The sequence below is a fragment of the Mirounga angustirostris genome, unplaced genomic scaffold (genome assembly GCF_029215605.1).
Source record: "Mirounga angustirostris isolate CCGP_5_RB_7025 unplaced genomic scaffold, mMirAng1.0.hap1 SCAF_15, whole genome shotgun sequence".
In the NCBI taxonomy this organism is placed as follows: Eukaryota; Metazoa; Chordata; class Mammalia; order Carnivora; family Phocidae; genus Mirounga; species Mirounga angustirostris.
This window is the reverse complement of record NW_026991723.1, coordinates 70,890,488-70,907,783: the sequence shown is the minus strand read 5'-3', so window position 1 is coordinate 70,907,783 and position 17,296 is coordinate 70,890,488. Positions and strand designations below refer to the sequence as shown.

The 17,296-nt window shown below is 42.7% G+C and overlaps 1 long non-coding RNA gene across 1 annotated transcript in view; it reads right to left on the bottom strand.

The window, feature by feature from the left end:
• Positions 1-10,800: 10,800 nt before the first annotated feature.
• The window catches only part of LOC135362758 (uncharacterized), a 73,412-nt gene continuing 66,916 nt past the window's right edge, over positions 10,801-17,296 (bottom strand). The window contains exons 3-4 of the long non-coding RNA XR_010407878.1: positions 12,810-12,979; positions 10,801-11,832 (exon numbers count right to left, since the gene is read on the bottom strand). This is a non-coding gene — a long non-coding RNA (uncharacterized LOC135362758). The remainder of the gene's footprint in view (positions 11,833-12,809; positions 12,980-17,296) is intronic.

Here is a 17,296-nt window from a genome sequence, read left to right as displayed (position 1 = left end):
TGAAATTTGGGGTAAATGGAATTGTCTTGTTAACCTAAGAAGAGCATACATGCTCAATGTGCCCCAAAGAAGATCATCATGAACTGCCATGAAAAATGGGAATGATATGGAATGAATTCCTCAGACCTCCCACGAAATCTTAATCCATTCACAATCTATGGTGTTAGAGTTCTGTGTTGTCTTCTCTAATGATCACTCTTCTACCTGTTAACTTATAGAAGGCCAGCAAAGGACAGAAACAATCCTTCTTTGTCTGATTAAAGATATTCCTACAAGTGTCTAAAGACAAAGTGACCCATGAGTTCAGACCCCGTGTGTTCTGCATTAATGTTTTATTATTGTTGTTGTTGTACATTCATTTTGAATGGTTCTTGACATTTGGGTAGAACCAATAGAATCATTTGCAGAAAGGGTGCCTGTTTTCAAAATAGGTGTATTTCTTCTTAATCTAAATGATAGGAGTTAGAATTATCATTCTACCCAAAAGTGGCATATGGTAAGAATAGGAACAATCTTTATCTATAAAGCTTTTTTCACATTTCAGAATATTTTCATATATAGTATCTCACTGATAAACTCACCAATGATCCTACAAAGGTAGACAGACCAGAGGCTATAACTATAATGTTTAAGATAAAGGAATTTGGACTCAGAAGAGGGGTAAGGGACCTAACCAAGAGTACAAGGCAATAAGTGGCAGATTTAGTCTCAAGATCCCAAAACCCTAATAAAACTTTACATTTACATTTAAAATATAAATGATGATGTTTCCAGATAAGATTCAAGTATAGCCCAGGGATCTAACTCACTGTACCAACTATTTTGGGTTCCTTATCCAGGCACATGGTGGGTTTGCATTTCAGTGCACCTTGAAGTGAGGTGTGACCAAGTGACTTGTTTTGAAAGTTTGAAATCTTAGGATCTGGTGCAGAAGTTGTGACACTTCTTCCATCTGCCACAGCAACCAGCGCCACTTAGGTAGGGTTGCTCCATCAGCCTGGGTCCCAAAGTAAAAACGATGAGGAACAGAACCCCCAGATGACCTAGAGTGAACCCAGGCAAGGAATAAATCTTTGTTTTATTGAGGTATATTGTTACCACAGCACAACCTGAGTTGCCCTGCTTGATACACTACACACATAGGCTTACATTCAAGGGCCCACTGAAATGACCAGCAAACCATAAAAATAGGGGGAAATGGCATCTCTCTAGGAGCTATGGAAGTGTACCATCCATAAGCCATAATGTTTGAGGGATTTCAACAAGATAAAAGGAGTTTAAGGAAGGATAACAAGGGATGATCCAGTACTCCTTCTTTAAACAAATTAATATCTTAGAAAAATTTGCTTCTTCATGCTAAATAGGGACACAGTGAGGAGTCTTCCCCGACATACACACACACACATACACACACACACAAATAATAATGCTCTCCAAGTTCATATTGGTTTTGGAGAAGGAAGTGCCTTAACAGTTGTTGGTGGGGCATGCTGTGACAAGCACTAGCTTTGTTCTAGAACATACTGTTCTGCTTTCCCTAAGATAATGCATGATCTTCACATACATAAAGAGCAAACTAGAGCTCACCTCGCAGGTGGAGGTGGTGGTGTGTGGTGACTCAAAACCGATGTGCTGAATCTGATGGGAGTGTTGAGTGATGGGCACACTGACCCACCTGTTTCCCAACCAGTGTGCATATGGCCCCTCTACGGAGGATTCTGTCTTCTGAAGCAAAGCTTTTGAAGTGTGAAAGCGGAAACATGTTTGGCATATTTCTGTTGTCTTTTAAATCACAGAGAATAAAAACAGAAACAGCACTACATGAAATGTTATTCACATTTTAGGTAAAAATGATGTCAGAGTGAAATGGAGCACATTCAGACTGACAGGGTATGCCCACCACACAGGGAGTAGAGGAGGGACAGGTGGTGGGGAGTATCAGGTCATGGAAAGGGCAAACAAACCAGAAGGCAATCCCTGCCTCCCCCATTTAGCAGCTGAGTTGTCTTAGCTAAGATTCTCGTTAAAGCTCAGACTCTTGATCAATGAAGATGATAAATAACACCTACAATTGAGCATTGCTATGAAGGTAAAACAAAATCATATGTGTGCAGAAGTGCTTTGTAAATTATGAAGTTCTGGTGCAAGTCGTAACTCTTTATCTGTGGGCAGTTCTGAGCATTGTAAAATCCTTTCTTAAATAGCTTAAAGCTGCCTCTTCTATCTCTCGAAGTCTCCCAGTTCAGTTCCAGACAGTTGACATATGTTGGAAGGAAGGAGCAAAGAAGGAAGAAGAAAGGAAGGAATGGAGGGAGGAAGGGAGGAAAGAATCCTCATTTTGCCCATTTGGATCACACAAAATTAGTCTAATTCCTCTCCAGATAAATATTTATTTGCTTAAAAATGTGTTTCCTACCTTATTCCAGAGAACAACATAAGGGAGTTTACAAGGATGACCAAAACACAACAAAAGAGCGCAAAATTTTGAATGGTGCAAAGTAATACAAGGAGAGGGATGGGGATGAGCTTGGGAGAGGAGGGGCCCTCAGCCTGGCTATGTAGGGAACCAGCAAATGGTTCTATGCTTTGCCTACAACACAAGAAAAGAAACATCATCATATATACGATTCCAACATCCATGAGGCAAAAAACAGCCCCAACATTCAAGAGAAGTACTGATCTTCTCAGTAGTGAAGATAAGAATCTTCCCAAAAGGACACTGTGGAAGGAAACCATGACATCCTCAGTATTGTTTTTCGACAGACAGAATAAGAAGGTTCCTATGGCTCGGTCCATGAGGATGCTAATATAGGCTGAAGACAGCAAATCAAAAAACAATTCACTAAAGCAAACTGCATGCCACCAGCACAGTGCAATCCACCTTCCTGGGTCTCACTGATCCAATGTGACTCGAAGGTATATGATGGATTATCTGGAGGAAATGATCATTAGCACGTCCTTTAAGCAGTGGTCCCCAAACAGCATTCGAGTACCCACAAATGTTTAGCTCTGCCAAAGGGTATGTAAAACAAATCATGGTAAATGATCCTAAACACAATAGTATGTGACCAAGCACTCTTGGGGCAACTCGAGGGAAGAGGACGAAATAGTGAAGACAAATCTCGACGTGTTTATCAGAGATAAAAATCAAACCCGCAAGATAGAGTTTCCCATTGTCGTATGAGAAGGACCACTTGAGAAGTCCCTCTGAGGCTGATGGGGTTAAAAGCACCTCTTCCACCTTTATTTCTGCCACAGAGTTTTAGCCACAGTATAAAGACAAAGATAAACAGCCTAAAATTAGGAATACACCAAGATAAGTGTGCTGGAAGCAGATTATTTATAAGCATACGCCATAGTAAAATGTTTCTCAGAAAATGTAATGTATGGGTTTCTTACCTTTCCAGAAGAGCAGTCACACAGAAGGCCTCTCAAGGGAATGCAACAGGACAATGCACCCAGTTTTTTCATGACATGGCCGGCTCCCCACCTCGATGTGCTGGCCCTCCCTCGCGCATGGCTCCCTGCTTATATCAAGGCAAGCTCTGTGGGCCAAGGACAGGCATTTTCATGATTTCCTGGTGGGAAGTAAAGCTGAAGCTTGTAAAGGTCAGATCAGCCCTCACTAAATGGGGATCATGAGAGAGAGAGTCAAAAGGGAAGCCTCAAAACTCATGGCTAGAAAGAGGAATAAGATCATGAAACACAGGGGAAGAACAGGGAGGACCATCTCTCAGGGAAGACACAGTGAGGGGAAGAGAGTAACAGTAAAAACAAGGACTAATAATTTATTGAACACGTGTTCTATCGCAGATACTGAGCTAATGCCCCTCCCTGCATGATCTCCATTATTGCCAAAATTAACTGTAGCTTTAGATACTCTTACTCTCTCCACTTTACCCAGGCTGCGGTGGAGGATGAGAGGTGCTAAAGAATGCTTTTGACACTGGGTGTGGAGTGCGGGAAGGCGGATGGACTGATAGTGCTCTGACGCTCCTTCAGGGAGCATGATGTCCCTCAGCAGGAAGCTACGAGAAAGTCTCCAACAGAGGATTTGTAAGAGAAGCTTTTCAGAGAGTTGACACTTCTCCAGGTAAGCTGCATTTAGGTTCTAGAGTGCTTTGAATATCATTTATTCTCTAGTCTATGCATTCTCAGTAAGGATGATAGCATCCCTAGAGGGGCAAACCCATATTGGGTCAAATAGTGTCCCCAAAATTCATGTCCACCTGGAACCTTGGAACACGTCCTTGCCTGGAAATAGGGTCTTTGCAGATATAATTCAGGGAAGGCATGAGGTCATGCTGGATGGGATCACTCTGCAATGAGAGTGTCCTTGTACGAGGTAGAAAAGGACAGACAGAAACAGAGAGGAGAAGGCCCTGTGAAGACTATCACCGCAGTTATGCAGCCACAGGCCAAGGAATGGTTGGGGCCACGAGTAGGGAAGGATTCTCCCCTAGAACCTTCAGGAGGAGCACTGCCCTGCCAACACTTTGATTTTGGACTTTGAGCCTCCAGATCCATAAGAGAATAAATTTGTGTTGTTTGAAGTCACCAAGTTTATGATAGTTTGTTATGGCAATCCGAGGAAATTAATATAGGGGGTGAAAATATCTTACTCTTTTCATGTATAAAACACAGATCAATATACAGTAAGTACATAAACACATATGTGATATTAAATTTTCATGGGAGGAGGAGAGTAGGGAAAAAATGTCTGAAAAAGTTCCTTACTGGGTCATAATGAATAAAGGGTGACAAACCTTGCAGTAGGCTATGAAGATTTTGAGGGTGGCTGGGGAAGGGAGGCAGGGAGAATGCTTTGGTCAGAGGCTACTTTCTACAGCTGCTAACATCATTCTTCTTGTTCTTGGCATTTAAACTCTCTATTCCCAATTGCTTCTTCTTCCATTCTGGCCCAGGTGCAATTATTACAACTTCTAGAAAGTTTGTTCTGCTATCTATTTGCAATAGGATTTGTCCCCAAATGAAGCAGAGCAATCACCTGCAACGTCTCCCGGTGACATGTTCTCTCATTGTCACAGGAGTTGGAAGGCCATGTTGATGTTTCTGCACTGTGCAGTTTTTTCCTCTGGAATCTCCAGGTTTTTGATGCTTTACAGAAAGATTAAAGGTAGTGGGTTATTTCTCCATTAGACTTGCTTTTTTCCTGATATTTCTAGTATGGCTAAGAGGAAATTGTGTGTGGTTGTTCTTATATTGACCTTCCATGAAAGCCATGGAATTAGGTCATAGTCTTATAAACACTATTCAGTGAACTGCCTGTCCTGCCTGATATGGGTCTGAGAGAGAGAGAGAGAGAGAGAGTCTGAGATGACTGGGGTAGCTCCGCAGAGACTTCCCAAAAGATAAGTAACCTGAGTATTTGATGTGTTTAAGTTCCTAAATTCTTTACAGTGAAACACAGGGAATGTGACGATGTTGGCCTGATAGATTTTGAGAGCAGGCATTACCCACCCACTCCTACTGCAGTAGAATCTTGATTATTGTGGCTCCTCTGGAATGTTTCGTTTTGCACGGAACCGCCTCTGGGTGCGTGCAGTTCGAGTTATAGGGCGTTATGTAGGACTTCTCTTCTCATCGAAGTTTCAGCTGAGGACAATAGGACAAGACTAAGGTTTCAGCTGAGGATGCTAGGACACATCACTCTCATAGGATGTGCTAGGATATGTGAGGGAGGGTGTTTGGTCCTTCACTCTTCACACTGGGACAGGCATGAGGATTTGTCACAGACATTGGGAAGTGGGCAGTTTTTTTTAGAAACAGACTTGGTGTGCTGTGGCATTTCTCCTTGCTTCCCACTGGGAAATAGGAAGGAAGTGGGAAGTTGTTTTCACCTTCAGCCACATAAGGCTACTGACCGGAGGCGACTTTCAGGTCTCCGAGAACTTGATAGGTATACCCTAGTGATAGAGCCCCGAGCTAGAGCCTGGAGTCCTGGAGTCTGGCGCTGTCCCACATCTGACATTATCAACATATGAAAGGCCAGCTGGCTAGAGGGACCTCTGGTGATAAAGAGGGTTGCACTGAAATTGGCCTGCACTTGAAGATTGTGGAGGGGCCAGAGATGCATATGTGCATCCCACATGTCAGATCTGGATCCCTCAGAAGGAAAGAAGGCTCAGTCATCTAGAGGGACAAAGGACAAGTCATCTGGAGGGACAGTCCTCCCAGAAAGGGTGTGGAGGGAGCCACTGAGAGTCAGGGACTGTCCAAGGAGAGTGCCATGTCAAGGAATAGGAGGGTCCCCTCCAGGAAGGAGCCTGTAGAGAGACTGGCATCTGTCTGCAGGCCCTGCCCAGAGGGCACCGATGTGGATTACAACTAGAGAAGTCAAGGCAGGCACTTTCTGCCTCTTCACTCTCTGCCTTTCTGGCCCTAACCATGGAAAAGCCAGAGCAACAGAGAAGAGGACAAAGAATACAACGGTGAGGAATAGTAAAGAATCCAACCACCCTCCCATTCCCCCCACTGCTAGTTTCCTGCCTGACAGAGGTCCACATTGTGGGGGACGAGAGGCTTTAAAATGGATGAAAGATTGAAGTTTGCTATTCAACAGGACTGGACTTAACTAATGCCTGGAAAATTAGACAATATGTTAACACCTGAGGATTATGGAAAAGCTGGGAGAGCTGCCCAAAGTTTCATCCAGGATAGGGAAAGACAAGTCAACAGAAAAGTTTAGAGAAAAGGTAAAGCCCTGCTTCTTCAATCAGCTGGTCACCTGATGCCTTTGAGAACAAAACTGCATCTAAAAGCTTTATATCAGATTAGGCTAGCCCATAAAATGTATCATCAAATGCTGCATGAATTATCCTCGTTTTATTATATAGGCGATATTATTCAGCTGCCTCAATAGTTCTAGGACAAAGGCAGAATTTTAGTAAATAAAAATATTGATTATACATGACTTCATCACTGATGCCTGTTACAAGGGTAGACACTGTAGATGACTCAGAAATCCTAAGCAAACTCAGTATGCAAACACATCTGATGTGCCCACAATTACTGAGCTTTATTTCTTAATCTCAGGAGGCATCAAGGCCTTGGATGACTTATATCTATGTGCTGTTTCTTGGAAATACCCAAGAATATTTGGGAGGGGTCCCTATTTCCCTTTCAACCCTGAAATTATTTTCATAACCACTCTCCTCCTCTGACCTGGGAGGGCCCGCCGTTCTCCTCCAGGCAGGACCACCTTCTGGGAAGCTCTTGCCCAAGTGGGGTTCTGATCTCTACTCTACCTGCAACATCCTAGTCTTAGGAGCAGGTGAGTGCCGGGAATGTTATAAAGGCACAGGGTACAATGGACAACAACAGGCAAACTTTATGGCCTTTAGTGAACATCTCGTTCTGCTGCATACCCTTTTGCTATCTTATTTTCCACCGGTCAAAGAGTGCCTTCCATCCTGATTCCATCCTCAAGTAGCTCTTTTGCAATTATAGTTTTCCAAAAAACCTTGGTAGAGAATATCTGTGCCCTAAGAGTCCAAATGTTCTATGCTATAAATGAACTTAGGCTGTATTGGTCACCCAACACTCTCAAATTCATTGTCTTGCCCAAATCAAAAAGTTCTGGGTGTAGGGATGAACTATTCCCCCATAACCTTGCTACCAGGTTTTTATGAAAGCAGGTCTCAGACTAAATTCTGCCACATGTACAGATATTGATTAAACAAACTTTTATTAGTAGTAGGCATAAAAACATCATACAACCCCATGTGGTTTATAGGTGCTCTGACCCCACCTTGCAAGGAACATTAACCAGAGGCAGATACCACAATATTCCAGAGGCAGGATTCTGCTGTCCATATTGTCCACAGAAAGCTCCCAGAATCATCCCACTCTGGCTCAACACAGGACCACTTAGGGACCAAACCTTGAGGGCCATCCCCAAAGTAACAGGCTATAGGACTTGCTAGGGTGGCCAATGTCTCTAAAATAGAGCCAATCTCCATATCTGGAGAACATTTAATTTTACTAAGAAAAGCTTATTTCCAACATCTGTTATGCAGATTAGCAAGACATAAAGTTCATTCATGAAAACCCATTTCTGACATTCATTATGTTAACTAATAAAGTCTCTGGTGGTGATTGAAATATAGCAGCTTAAATACTATACCAGCTGCCTTTGGGGTGTGGACTTTCAGATTAAATGCTAGCTGACCACCCCTGGAGTGTGAATTGTTGTCAAGGGCAACTGACAGCCCTTAGAAAGTAGCTCAGATTCATTCTCTCTCTCTCTCTCTCTCTCAGACACACACATCCATGCTGAAGTAATTTAAAGCAAATTATAGACATCATAACAATATACAAATAGAAAATATCATCTGCCCAAAGTAACTCTTATAGAATGCTATAATTGGCATTCATAATATTAAGTAGGAAAATCCTTCCAATAATATAAAAGTAATGCAATGTCTTGGTTTTATTCTTACAAATTCCACCTTTTTATTTTTTAATTTGGGAACATAAAATCATGAATTAAGTTAAAATCAACCACAATCCTATATAGAAGTCTTTTTCTACAGGCTCACACATTTAGACACACTTTTCTTTTATAATATTGGCCACTGGGTGTTATATGCAACTAACAAATCGTTAAACACTACATCAAAAACTAATGAGGTACTATATGCCGGCTAATTGAACATAATAATAAAAAATTTAAAAAGTAAAATAAAATAATTTAACTTGAAAATTAATTAATTAATTAGTTAAAATTAAATTGGGTCCTGAAGAGAATACTGGAACATTTTAATTTGTCATTAAGTACTTTTTCAAAAACTCGAATTCAGATGCTACCTATTATTTTCTCCCATAGCTACATCATAATTGGGTAAACTAACCCTCTATAATTTGTGATTATTTTAGACTGTTGTTGATCTTTTACCACTTCAACACCTGTCCTACCTCTTAGCAGGACACAGGTGGTACACTTACCTTGGGACACTCAAGGAGCGTTTAATCAAGGTACTATTTACCTCCCCAAAAAGGTACTATTTACAAAGCTGAGGAGAGGATTTAAGAAAAGCAATGGCAGATGGTGCACTGCCTGGTGGCTGGAAAGGCCGGGGAGCTGTTACCCTCCCCAGGCCTGATGGAGAATGAGTGCACACCAGAAACCAGAGAGAGCATATGGGGAGAGCTACATATGTAGCTGCATCAGGGGGAGACAGCCAAGCCACGGTGACCCGGCCGAGAGGAAGTGGCAGGAATAAAATCAGGTCCCCAACCTGTGCCTCCCTTTGGCCAAACCAAAAGCCAAGGGGCAAAACAGCCCTCTACTGTAGTGCAGGGAATCAGCGTCCCAACACAGAGCAGGGTAAAGGATGGAGAGTGAATCGGGAAAGGCAAATGTGCCACAACTGTGAGAAATATTTTTTTATTGTCAGGCACAAAGTCCCGTGAAATGTACACACTTAAAGAAAGATAAGTATATGATAAATAACTTCAATATTAAGAAATACTGAGCACAGTATTGTGCTCAAATATTGATGAGCACAGTAAGGGAGGGGAGTTCTCTTCAGGACAGGTTTGAGGAGCCAGCTGCCTGATCTGCTGATGAAGAAAGCTACAAGTGAATTCTGCTGCAGGACTGAGCAAGCCCCATCACCATGGGGCGGGCGGGGAGGGAGGACTGACGTTCGGCAGGGACTCCTATGTGTCTGGATGGATCAATGAGGTGAAAGTCTGTTTTGAGAGGCTTCTTGCTTCTCGTAACAGTTCCCATTTTTCTAACCCAAACTACCTTCCAGGCCTTGTGATAAGTGCCTTACATACATTATCTCATTTAACACAACAAGACTCAGAGGGAATATTATTTTCTCATGTTTTTACAGAGGAGAAACTGAGGCTCGGAGACGTCTGGTGATGTGGCTAAGATCACGCACCTGCTAAGTGGTAGAGCCAGGATTTGGACCTCGATCTACCAGAGCCCAATGCCAGTCTACTTAGCCACCCCGACAGACAGCTACCACCATCAACTATCCCACCTGGAACTGCTTTAGGAAGGAATGAACAGTGGAAACCTGGGGAGCAAAGATTGAGCCTCTCCAGGGAACGTCTGTCAAGAATGAAAGGAACAAGTAAACCATCTGAGGGTGCTGCCCGGGTTATGTGATCATTTAAAAATAATGATAATAGGGGCACCCGGGTGGCTCAGTCAGTTAAGTGTCCAACTCTTGGTTTCAGCTCAGGTCGTGATCTCAGGGTCGTGAGATCCAGCCCCATGTTGGGCTCCACACTCAGCACAGAGTCTGCTTGAGATTCTCTCTCCTTCTCCCTCTGCCCCTCCCCCTGCTCACGCTCAATAAATAAATACATACATACATACATACATAAAATCTTTTTTTTATTCTTATGTTAATCCCCATACATTATATCATTAGTTTTAGATGTAGGGTTCCATGATTCATTGTTTGTGCATAACACCCAGTGCTCCATGCAGAATGTGCCCTCCTCAATACCCACCACCAGGCTAACCCATCCTCCCACCCCCCTCCCCTCTAGAACCCTCAGTTTGTTTTTCAGAGTCCATCATCTCTCATGGTTCATCTACCCCTCTGATTTCCCCTGCTTCATTCTTCCCCTCCTGCTACCTTCTTCTTTTTTTTTTCTTAACATATATTGCATTATTTGTTTCAGAGGTACAGATCTGAGATTCAACAGTCTTGCACACTTCACAGCGCTTACCAGAGCACATACCCTCCCCAGTGTCTATCACCCAGTCACCCCATCCCTCCCACCCCACCCCCCACTCCAGCAACCCTGTTTGTTTCCTGCGATTAAGAATTCCTCATATCAGTGAGGTCATATGATACATGTCTTTCTCTTTTTGACTTATTTCGCTCAACATAATACCCTCCAGTTCCATCCACGTCGTTGCAAATGGCAAGACCTCATTCCTTTTGATGGCTGCATAATATTCCATTGTGTATATATACCACCTCTTCTTTATCCATTCATCTGTCGATGGACATCTTGGCTCTTTCCACAGTTTGGCTATTGTGGACATTGCTGCTATAAACATTGGGGTGCACGTACCCTTTCGGATCCCTACTTTTGTATCTTTGGGGTAAATACCCAGTAGTGCAATTGCTGGATCATATGGTAGCTCTATTTTCAACTTTTTGAGGAACCTCCATACAGTTTTCCAGAGTGGCTGCACCAGCTTGCATTCCCACCAACAGTGTAGGAGGGTTCCCCTTTCTCCGCATCCCCGTCAACATCTGTCGTTTCCTGACTTATTAATTTTAGCCATTCTGACTGGTGTGAGGTGGTATCTCATTGAGGTTTTGATTTGGATTTCCCTGATGCCGAGCGATATTGAGCACTTTTTCATGTGTCTGTTGGCCATTTGGATGTCTTCTTTGGAAAAAATGTCTGTTCATGTCTTCTGCCCATTTCTTGATTGGATTCTTTGTTCTTTGGGTGTTGAGTTTGATGAGTTCTTTATAGATTTTGGATACTAGCCCTTTATCTGATATGTCATTTGCAAATATCTTCTCCCATTCTGTCAGTTGTCTCTTGGTTTTGTTGACTGTTTCCTTTGCTTTGCAAAAGCTTTTTATCTTGATGAAGTCCCAATAGTTCATTCTTGCCCTTGCTTCCCTTGCCTTTGGCGATGTTTCTAGGAAGAAGTTGCTTCGGCTGAGGTCAAAGAGGTTGCTGCCTGTGTTGTCCTTTAGGATTTTGATGGACTCCTGTCTCACATTGAGGTCTTTCAACCATTTGGAGTCTACTTTGTGTGTGGTGTAAGGAAATGGTCCAGTTTCATTCTTCTGCACATACATACATACATAAAATCTTAAAAATAAATAAATAAAATAAAAATAATGATAATACACAAGGGTCACATTTGGAGGTTGCTAGGATACCAACTCATTAGGATATCAACACACAAGAAGCAACTAGCCAAATCCAGAATATAGGAATTTCTGCAGGAGAAAGGATCATATTTCTTCCACAAATGAATAGCATGACAAAGGTGCAGGGTGGGGGTGAGGCGGTATGGGATTGTTATAGATCAAAAAAGATTTAAGGGAGCAACTGCTACTAATTTTTCCAATTTATGGCCTTTTGTAACCATTGCTTTACCTACAAAAAAATTCTCTTTTCCAAGGTGACCTATCCCACCTTGAAGCAGGACTCGACATTTCATCTCAGCCTGTGGCCCCAAATATTTTCCATAATCAAGAATGAGTGATATAAACTTTACCAGATTTTATTGATGTGGTGGAGGGAGGATCTCACACCCCACTAATCCCCATCCAACACAAGTCTTCTCCCAAACATCCTTCCCCCGACTGCCCTTTAATCAGTCTCTAGCTTTCTCCTAGAATCCCAGAAAGCTAAAGGTTATTTTCCCAAGGATGACTTTGATTTCAGCAATCAAAACAATGTTCAACCACAACCATTCAATGGGAAAATTATAAATTACAAATAATTTTTTTCTTTTGTAACTTTTCCTGTCACACAAGCTAATGCCTCCAATTCGTCAGACTACTACACAAACAACATACAGTCATCCCCACTTACATGTGGAGGATACATTCCAAGACCCCTGTTGGATGCCTGAAACCGCACATGGTACTCCACCCTACATATGCTAATGTTTCTTCCTATAGGTACACACCTGTGATAAAGCTGAATGTATAAATTAGGCACAGCAAGAAATGAACAACAATAACTAATAAAATAGAACAATTGTAACAATATACTGTAGTAAAAGTTACGTGAGTGTGGTCTCTCTCTCTCAAAATATCCTATTTTGCTTTACTCACCCTTCTCAGACGATACAAGATGATAAGATGCCCACGTGGTGAGACAAGTGAGGTGGATGACGTAGGTGTTGTGACATCATGTGACACGCAGCTGCTACTGACCGTCTGATGATTCGTCAGAAGGAGGAGCATCTACTTCCCTATGGTGGTCGACAGGGTCACTGAAACTGCTGAAAGCCAAACCACAGATAAGGGGGAGACTCCTGTAATTTCAAATTTTCTCACTTTCCTAGACAAACATTTGAATTTACTCCAGTTTAGTTATATCTACCTTCACGTGTAGAACACAAAACGACATGTAAAATCATGGTCTGAGATTTTAAATACAGGAAAGGACCCTAATCTCCATCATTCTAATAATTTTACTTCCACGGATGTGGCTTTGGGCCCCCAAAACTTTTATAGGGATCACTTTTCACCAGTTATTTATGTTGAGATTCTGGGCAACAGAAATCCTTTTTTGCACATACTTCCCTGACACCACATCTTTGTTTTCACGCTGAAGGGTTGACATCTACAAGTTCTGCCAATTAAATATAATTGTAACAGATTAGTGTATCATTTTGTTCTGTCAACATTTCAGGCACCCCAGTTCTATTACCCAGCATTTTTATATTCCTAACTCCTTTTAATGTCATATCTGAAAATATGAGGCACGTGTCGACTAGAAATTGCTAAATAAGGCAGAACTGAGGGCAGAGCACATCATCTGCCCTAGAAACCTCTCTCCAAGTTAACTTGTCTCCATTTATCAAAATTCCTGGTAACTTCTACAGACCACCACATTACTTTCTGTTCCCAAGTAGGATAGCTGAATGCTCTTCAGTTTTTCCAAGGATCGTGTCATGTTCCTGTTCTACAATTTCTGCAATCCACCTTTCTCCTGTCCTGAAAATCAGAGACTCTGTGCAAGGTGTGCAGGTGATATATTACTTAAGAGTGACACATATACGGAGAGACCATAACCCTGGTAGATATTGTATATTTGAGTATTGAGTATTATCCAAATTGTTCTGGCAGAAGGCCACAAAATGTCTTATTCTCTAAAAATTATATTACGATAATTTTTCGACAGATGGAAGCAAAGTATGTTGAGGAAGAGGTGCCTTTTGCTACATCACACAAAGGCTTCATATGGGCCAGTGGTGGCTTTGCTGAAATTATATTAACTCACACTCTAAGTGAACGTTTGTGTCCCCGCAAATTCTCTGTTAAAACCTACTCCCCAGTGGGAAGGTGCTTGGAGGTGGGGCCTTTGGGAGGTGCTTGGGTCATGAGGGTGGAGTCCTCATGAATGGGAAAAGTGCCCTTACAAAGGAGACCCCAGAGAGTGCCCTTGCCCCTTCCACCACTCAAGGACCCAGGGAGAAGAAAGGCCATCTATGAAGTAGGAAGCAGTTCCTCATCAGACATCAAATCTGCCAGCGCCTTAATCCTGGATTCCTTCTTCAGAACTGTGAGAAATAAATTGTTTCTGTTTATAAGTCACCCAGTCTATGGTATCCTGTTACAGCAGACCAACCTGACTAAGACAACTCCCCTCCAATCTCCTGGACAGCACCAAATTTTCCACAATTTCTCAAAGATTGCTGACAACAACTTCATATAGCTCTAGCCCTTTGATCTCCAGAACATGCTTCATCTGAGCATATAGTTCCCACTATTTCCTTAACCATATTTGGTTGCAGTTCCCTTTTCACACCATTCTACCCTTTCCAGTTTGAAGACCATACGAGAGAGAGAGAGAGGGAGAGAGAGAGAGAGAGAGAGAGAGAGAGAATGGAAGAACAGATTGGGAATGATTCTCTCTTCTTTGTCAACAGCCTGGGGCCATGCTGTGACCAGGTCGCCTCTCCTTTATGCCCATATGCCCACTGGGATCCCTTCCTCCCAAACTTCCTGTCCCTGCCTTCCTCCCAAGAGTGCTCCATTGTCCAGGGCTTCCTCTCTGATCTCATTGCACTGGTAACTGCCATTGATTTAGCTTCTGTTCTCGCACCTGTCTTCCTGCTACTTGTGCTCATCAACTTAATGAGATTATCAAGCTTCCTCCCTTCTTGAACCAAAGATCTCTTTAATTGGGTCCACTTTCCTTTCTCCACAACACCTAAGCATACATTTCTTCTAAGTCAGCTTTCTGTTCTGAAAAACCTGCCGCTCTGTCCACCAGGTGTGCTCCCCGGCTGGCCTGCGACCTGCCTAGTGAAGCCACCTTCCTCCTGTCACTGTGAAAGTCTCCCGAGGCAAAGCTGTCATTATACCCGGCAGACAGTGTGCTGTGAGAAACCCACGATTCCTCTCTTTTCACTCTAAAGTTCTCATTGATTTTTCTCCAGAGAGACAATAAAGCAATTTCTACCATAAGGTCATCAATGCCTTTTTTTAAGTTTCCTTCAATATATCACTTTCTTGGAGAAATGTTTTCTCTTCAAGCTCCTTCTTTCTAGTTTTGCTGTTCATACTTCTCAGGCGTCCCCCTCTGTCAAGAATGCCTTTGTTTATCATTAACTTAATTTGGAGCTGCTGGTCCATGTCACAGCACCTCCTCAAGTTATCAGAGTTGTCAAATTATTACCAATGGGAGACTCCAATTGTAAGATTTTTGTCCTAGCAAATTGACACTCTGACCTTCGTGCATGCATGCCTTTTTTCCACAAATACATATTGAAGATCTCCTATATGGCAAACATTGAGACCTAAAGTCCTATCTCAAATATAACTAGAGTTCTTTGTGACTCCATTTGGTGCATGGAATTGTAATCAAATAAACTATAGTTTGATAAACAAAGGTAGTTAAAAACAATTCGAATCATTATCAGTGGCAGGCAGAAGACCACATTCTTAGTCCCCAGTAAAACACTGTAACATTCCCTTTGCATATCTCTCCCATTCTCTGGCTCTGGGGCTGCTGGCAGAACTCTCCTGGACACTCTGGGTCACCATGAAACACTGACCTGTCATAGAAGCATCTCCCCCTTCTCCCCACCTCAGCTATAAGCATGTAGAAATACAAGATAAAACACACAAGTCTCTTAAAATAAGAACTTTTTCAATACATATATGAATTAGAAAGCAAGGAAATCCACTGATGCAGTGAAGGAGAGATATGCACAGCTCGACCCAGGGGCAAACACTAAAGTCATGTGGTTCACAGAAGGATGAGAACCTCAAGTGGCTGGGAGGCTCAGGGACAAGTAGCAAAGCCTCCCGTTCTTGCAAAAAAGAGAAGATAGAATGGACCCCACACACCATGCCCTGAGCTAGGAAGGGTTGCCTGGGGCATCAGATGGAGGCCAGGAAATGCTACACACTGACCTGGAGAAAGGGTCTGTTCCACATCTCAGGCCACTCTCTTCCTGCCCTTCTATCTAAACTCGGACTTACTCCCATCCATACCCTAAGCCACAAGCACACCCTGAGGCCTCCAGCCATGTCTATCTTCCCTTCCTGGGAAACCCCACACTCCACCCACCAGGACTAGGCCCTGGACCATGAACATCACCCATGGTGTTCAAAGGGAAGGGAAGGGAAGGGAAGGGAAGGGAAGGGAAGGGAAGGGAAGGGAAGGGAAAAATAAGATGTGATTTGTCTTCTGAAAGGACCTTGACTGCTATGCATTAGCAGTACCATTATAAGGAACTCTGAGCATCCCCTCTGAGTGAGGTCTTCTTGAGAGTTCCAAGGGCAAGGCCAGGTGAATGAACAGCAAGTCCCATATTTCATGCAGGCTGGATTTCCTCAAAGACTGAGAAACCTACAGATCTGGACAACTTCCACATTCTTGGGTAACCTTTCCTTGTAACTGAATAAGGATTAGCTAAGTCAAGGGTCAGAAATGATTTTTAAAACAGGAGGAAATCTCGTTCAGAGTAGCTCTCTTGCTCCCAAAACAAAGCATGAACTCCTGTTGGGTAGATTATTAACTGTGATTTTTGGCTTTGCCAGTCTAAATTACTGCTTTTGCTAGATTCCCTTAGATATAGGCCTGTCTGTTCTTGGGAGCTTCTTCAGGAGAAGTTTCTCTCTAACAAGAGAAACACAGTGAAAGTTTTCACTGAGAACACAAGTGACCAGACATATTTGACCCTGCAGATGTTTGGACAAGCATTTACTAAGCAGTTACAAAGTCTGCAGGTCAGAAGGACTTGGAGAATCGTTTGTACTTTGTACCAGGAAAAGCAAATACCTTGTATATTATCTCTTTTTTGATGAGAAGTGCAGACACCTGATGGAGACAGGTCTACAATGAAACAATCACTCTGTCATCTCGGCCCTTCTTATCCCTATGGTCACAGGACTCCACAGCCAAGGCTCCAGGCCCCAACATGAATGTGTCACCAGCCCATCCCCTGTGTGTTGGCATTGGCCTTGGGGTGAGCTTGGGGCTGAGCAAGTCCAGCACATATTTTCTTTGTAGTGTTAGCAGGAATTAAAAATTAGACAAAAGAGTATGGTACACAGCGGGGAGGAATCCTCCTCACTAATCT